The sequence below is a fragment of the Suncus etruscus genome, chromosome 4 (genome assembly GCF_024139225.1).
Source record: "Suncus etruscus isolate mSunEtr1 chromosome 4, mSunEtr1.pri.cur, whole genome shotgun sequence".
Lineage (NCBI taxonomy): Eukaryota > Metazoa > Chordata > Mammalia > Eulipotyphla > Soricidae > Suncus > Suncus etruscus.
Genome location: NC_064851.1, coordinates 135,002,537 through 135,008,479, shown reverse-complemented (window position 1 = coordinate 135,008,479; position 5,943 = coordinate 135,002,537). Strand labels below are relative to the sequence as shown.

The window sequence follows — 5,943 nt, the reverse complement described above, 5'->3', positions numbered from 1 at the left end:
CAAATTGATTAAGTAAATTCATGCCTGAATTAAACGTAAACCACTTAATTGTTTATCAATGGGTGTGATTCATATTCTTTGTTATCTGTGAGCTTTTCCTTGAGCTTCTTAAAGATAGCTGAAGATGAGGAGAACATCTTGCAAGTACTTGTTTCATATTGAGTGAACTTTAAAATAAATAGGTAGAATAAAATTGGATACAGTGCTTGCTAAAACAAAATGCTGGTCATTTAGATGATTTCTTTCTCTTCTCTTCCTCTGTAATTTTTTTTAATATCGAGTGCTTCATGAATTTGCATGTCATCCTTGCACAGGGACCATGCTAATCTTCTATCATTCCAATTTTAGTATATGTGCTGCCGAAGCTAGTACTTCCTCTGTAATTTTTTTTAACTCTATTTCCTTTTGTTCTTTTCGCCTTTATCCTCCCTCTACTTTTTCTCCTCCATTCTCCTTTCTTCATCTTTTCTTTCATTCTTACTGTAGAACATGGTGCTTCATTCTTATATGATAAACAGACTTTTTGTTCATTCTGTAAATTCTTGGAACTGTTTAAAATATTTGTCCCCAGTTTTACTCTTCAACTAATGTATTACTTAAAAATGCCTTCCCATTCTTTCTCATCATTTTATAATATATTTTTCAAGTTGAAAATTTTTTAATTAAAGGATAGTCAACAAACTATAGGCAAATAGTATGTCATAAATGCATGACACAATTCAGGGCCAAAGTGATAGAACGGAGGGTAGGTTTCTTGTCTTGCAATGTCTGACCTGGTTCAATTCTTGGCGTCACATATGGTCCTCTGAACATCACCAGTAGTAATTCCTGAGTTCAGCACTAGGAGTAACCCCTGAGAATAGCCAGGTACATCTTTTTTTGTTTGTTTGTTTGTTTTTGGTTTTTGGGTCACACCTGGCAGTGCTCTGGGGTGCTCCTGGCTCTATGCTCAGAAATCGCTTATGGCAGTCTCGGGGGACCATATGGGATGCCGGATTCAAACCACTGACCTTCTGTATGAAAGGCAAACTTCTTACCTCCATGCTATCTCTCAGCCAGGTACATTTTCAAAATAATAAAATAATAATTGCATTCAAATATGTGGTAACTAAGGTTGTCTTTCTAAGTACAAATTAGTTGGTTATCAATATAAAAACTTTTTATAACAATTTTTTTAGTCTTTCAGAAGAAAATTACAATGTAGATAATTTGGTTCTTTGAATAAAATTTGGCTAGTGTCACCATCATCATCAATATGTTATTTTTATTTTTATATCTCTAGTAGGTTTCTCAGAAACAATATAAAAATTTAATCAGTTCTTATTATGCATTCATTCTTTCTTGTGTGTATGTGCGGTACTAGACATTGAATTAGACGCTTCATACATGTCAGTAATATAGTCTATGACTGAACTACACTTATTATCAGAATTTTTATGTAGATTAATCATACAAGCCTCTACATTTGAGTTTTCTTTGCTTTAATCACTTTCATAACTATTTTTTGCTTAGTAACCTCTGTCAAATGTCTTAAATTTCCTTTTTTTCTCCAAAGATATAATACTTTTCTTGCTTTAGATGTTCATTTTATTTTTCTTGTATTATTCTTTAGACAGTTTTTCCATTAAACTTATGTATACAATTAATCCTAGTCTTAACCAGAATTAATAAATTATTATAGTTTTTATAATGTGGTTTGTAGTAAATGATAAAAATGTTACTGTACATCACCACCACCACCAAAATGTCCATGATGTTTCACTTCTTTCTTGTTTCTGTTTTGGGCTATACCTTGTAGTGTTTCAGTTTTCACTCTTTTTATGTACTTTTGGTGGACTCAGGGACCAGATGGGGTGCTGGGCATCAAACCCAGATAAACCACAATTCAAGTACCGTACCCAACTGTAAAAACACTCTGGTCCCAATGCCAGAATTTTTTTTTGTAAAAGTAATTCAATTTATATTTCTTCTTATTCCAAATCATTAAAATCTCTTTATTCTGTAAATTAAATGTTTTACAATTATTAATCTGTCATTGAAGTCTTTAATATTCATTTTATGGATGATATTTCTGGCCCTATTACTTTATAATCTACCATTTTCATTCATCCCTTCTCAACTGCAGCTCATCTGAATGGTATTTAATTCTTCATTTTGCAAGTGTTAAGTGTAAGGCACTAGAGTGGGTTTCATTGGATTACAGTGATGCATACAGCAAACTTTATTACTTCTTATGACACATTTTACTTAGCTAACCCTATCTGGACTTCTAAGTTGGAGATACTTTAGTTTTTACTATTCCAATGTTATATATCTAATATGAAATATATCAATTTATTAAATTTTGTATCAATTCTGATGGAACGATTTTTTTTTAATTATTAAGTCCACTGTATTTATTTAGAACTGCTTTCATGGTATTCAAGGTATTTTCACTTGAGCAGAAAAGCTCAGCATTTAGGGAATAATGGAAGATTACCTGAACTTTGGAAAGTCATTGCCAAACTTCCAATAGTCTCTCTAAAGCTGCATGCTACTATCTTTAACCAAACATACCTTTTACAACTTTCTAGCCCCCATTTGTGAGCCAGTTATTATTACAAAACATATTATGTAAAGGTTAAATACAGAAATGTACCAACTGGAGGCAAAGGCAGACAGAGGCTAGTAAAAATAGGTGTTCCATGCTATTATATGTTTCTATGAGTTTTGAATTGTTCCTCTTTTATTATTCTTCAAATGGAAGGCTTAAAAGAGATATAAAGAGACAAAGGTCAGCAATTGCCAAATATTTTAAGCTGAGGAAAGCATATTGTTCAAAATGTCCATATAATTGAAAGAAAAGAGAAATTTTAGCTTTACTTATCTGTGTAATCGCTCTACTCTTCACTTGAGGGAATATGTGCAGACACAACATTTGTTGCAATCTAATCTTAACCAAACATCCTCTATAAAAATGTTTCAGGGTCACACATATCCATTTTTTTATTCATCCCTCTTCAACAATGATACCACATGGATACCATTTTGCTGAAGAGATAATTTTAAAGAAATCTTGATTTGCAGAGCATAGGCTTTTTTAGTTCAAAGTTGTATATGTGTTAAAGTAGATACAAAATTTGTTTTGATGCTTGAACTTAGAGGAGCTGAGTTTACTGTTCAGGGAATATTTTAGCAGCCAGATCTAGACGAACATAGATTACTTCCATTTAATTAATTGATATATATTTGACAGGAGAGAGATAAGCTTGTTAAAAAAATCATCTCCTGTCCAAAGTTGCTTAAAATACAATCAAATTATAAAAAATTTAGATCATTGCTGCTGAAAATAATCTGTAAAAGTTGCTATTTTTGAAATTATTTTGGAGAATTTATTGGAATATTTATTTTAGCATTTCCCCAATAACATAGGTTATCAGTAATGTTCATTTAAAATGTTCAAGTATATTTTTAAAATGATCAGATTATTTTTTGATGTGTGTTATTTGCTTATGATAACAGTATCTATACACAGTTCTTAAATGTACAAACTTTGAGGCAGTGCATTTGAATCTGGTCACTAAAATTCTCAACTTTCTTATTGTATTTCACTTACTCATAAGTTTTTTTATGCCTCAACTTTATCAATAGTATAACAGTTAAAAGTAATTCTACTTACTTCTGAGTAAATTCTCTAAATTTTACTCTGATTGTGCACTGTTAAAAAAGTCACTAGTTATGTTGAAGGAATTATGATGTCTTTCCTCATTTTGTTGAAACATTTATGTCTGTTTTGCAGATTTCATGCATCTTTTTTATTTCAAAAAGTGTAGCATGCTTTTAACAGTCTGGAAATTCTTTACAATGTATAAGTAATGCTGTTTCCTTCAGGTAATCAGGGAAGAGTAATAGAGATCTAAGAAACAGATATTATTAATTATATGACCCAAGTTTATATTTTGAAGTTCAGCAGCATTTATTTTTTTATTTTTATTTTTTGGTTTTGGGGCCACATTAGTGGTGCTCAGAGTTACTCCTGGCTCTTGATTCAGAAATTGCTCTTGGCAGGCTCAGGGGACCATATAGGATACTGAGAATTGAAACTGGGTCCATCCCTGGTTGTTTGCATGCAAGGCAAACACCCTACTGCTGTGCTACCACTCTGACCCCTTCAGCAGCATTTTAAGTGTATTTTTAAAATAAACTTTATCTTTAGAGAAGTTTTAGAATCAGAGAGAAATTGAATATAAAATAAAAGAAGTTTTTTCTTATCCCATATAACCACGCCCTTTCCCACCAGTATTACTTTTACTGAAGTTTTAATGATATATTAAAGGTTGGCTTTTTATGTAATCTACCATATATTATTTTCAATATTCTAGGTTGATGGATCTTATCATTTATGCCCTTATTGAAGACATAAAAATAATTATATTAGATTTTATGTATATGTTAGGATACATATGTGTTTAGAACAAAAAGAGATAGTCATCAGATATAAAGGAAATCTGATACATTTAAAGTGCATATTTACATTTGTTAACAATATCCCATTTCTTTTTTCTTTTCTTTTCTTCTTCTTTTTTTTTTTTTTTAGGCCACACCCGGCGGTGCTCAGGGGTTACTCCTGGCTATCTGCTCAGAAATAGCTCCTGGCAGGCATGGGGGACCATATGGGACACCGGGATTCAAACCAACCACCTTTGGTCCTGGATCGGCTGCTTGCAAGGCAAATGCCGCTGTGCTATCTCTCAGGGGCCCAATACCCCATTTCTTAATAAATATTTATTTTTCTTAATATAGCAGGATATTTTAATTAATATACATGGTAACTGTTTTTATACTCTATGGTACTAGCGTGTTAAATTTTAAAATATGACTGATTACAAATAATGCATAATTTTTTTTTTTTTTTTTTTTTTTTTTTTTGTTTTTTGTTTTTTTGGGTTTTTTTTTTTTTTTTTTTTTTTATTTTTTTTTAATTTTTTTTTTATTTAAACACCTTGATTACATACATGATTGTGTTTGGGTTTCAGTCATAAAAGGAACACCACCCATCACCAGTGCAACATTCCCATCACCCAAGTCCCAAATCACCCTCCTCCCCACCCAACCCCCGCCTGTACCCTAAACAGGCTCTACATTTCCCTCATACATTCTCAATATTAGGACAGTTCAAAATGTAGTTATTTCTCTAACTAAACTCATCACTCTTTGTGGTGAGCTTCCTGAGGTGAGCTGGAACTTCCAGCTCTTTTCTCTTTTGTGTCTGAAAATTATTATTACAAGGGTGTCTTTCATTTTTCTTAAAACCCATAGATGAGTGAGACCATTCTGCGTTTTTCTCTCTCTCTCTGACTTATTTCACTCAGCATAATAGATTCCATGTACATCCATGTATAGGAAAATTTCATGACTTCATCTCTCCTGACAGCTGCATAATATTCCATTGTGTATATGTACCACAGTTTCTTTAGCCATTCATCTGTTGAAGGGCATCTTGGTTGTTTCCAGAGTCTTGCTATGGTAAATAGAGCTGCAATGAATATAGGTGTAAGGAAGGGGTTTTTGTATTGTATTTTTGTGTTCCTAGGGTATATTCCTAGGAGTGGTATAGCTGGATCGTATGGGAGCTCGATTTCCAGTTTTTGGAGGAATCTCCATATCGCTTTCCATAAAGGTTGAACTAGACAGCATTCCCACCAGCAGTGGATAAGAGTTCCTTTCTCTCCACATCCCCGCCAACACTGTTTATTCTCATTCTTTGTGATGTGTGCCATTCTCTGGGGTGTGAGGTGGTATCTCATCGTTGTTTTGATTTGCATCTCCCTGATGATTAGTGATGTGGAACATTTTTTCATGTGTCTTTTGGCCATGCGTATTTCTTCTTTGTCAAAGTGTCTGTTCATTTCTTCTCCCCATTTTTTGATGGGGTTAGATGTTTTTTTCTTGTAAAGTTCTGTC

At 32.8% G+C, this 5,943-nt stretch overlaps 1 non-coding gene across 1 annotated transcript; it reads right to left on the bottom strand.

The window, feature by feature from the left end:
- Positions 1-269: 269 nt before the first annotated feature.
- Positions 270-372, bottom strand: LOC126007543 (U6 spliceosomal RNA). The gene has a single exon (XR_007495096.1). It is a non-coding gene; the product is annotated as a U6 spliceosomal RNA (small nuclear RNA).
- Positions 373-5,943: the final 5,571 nt, after the last annotated feature.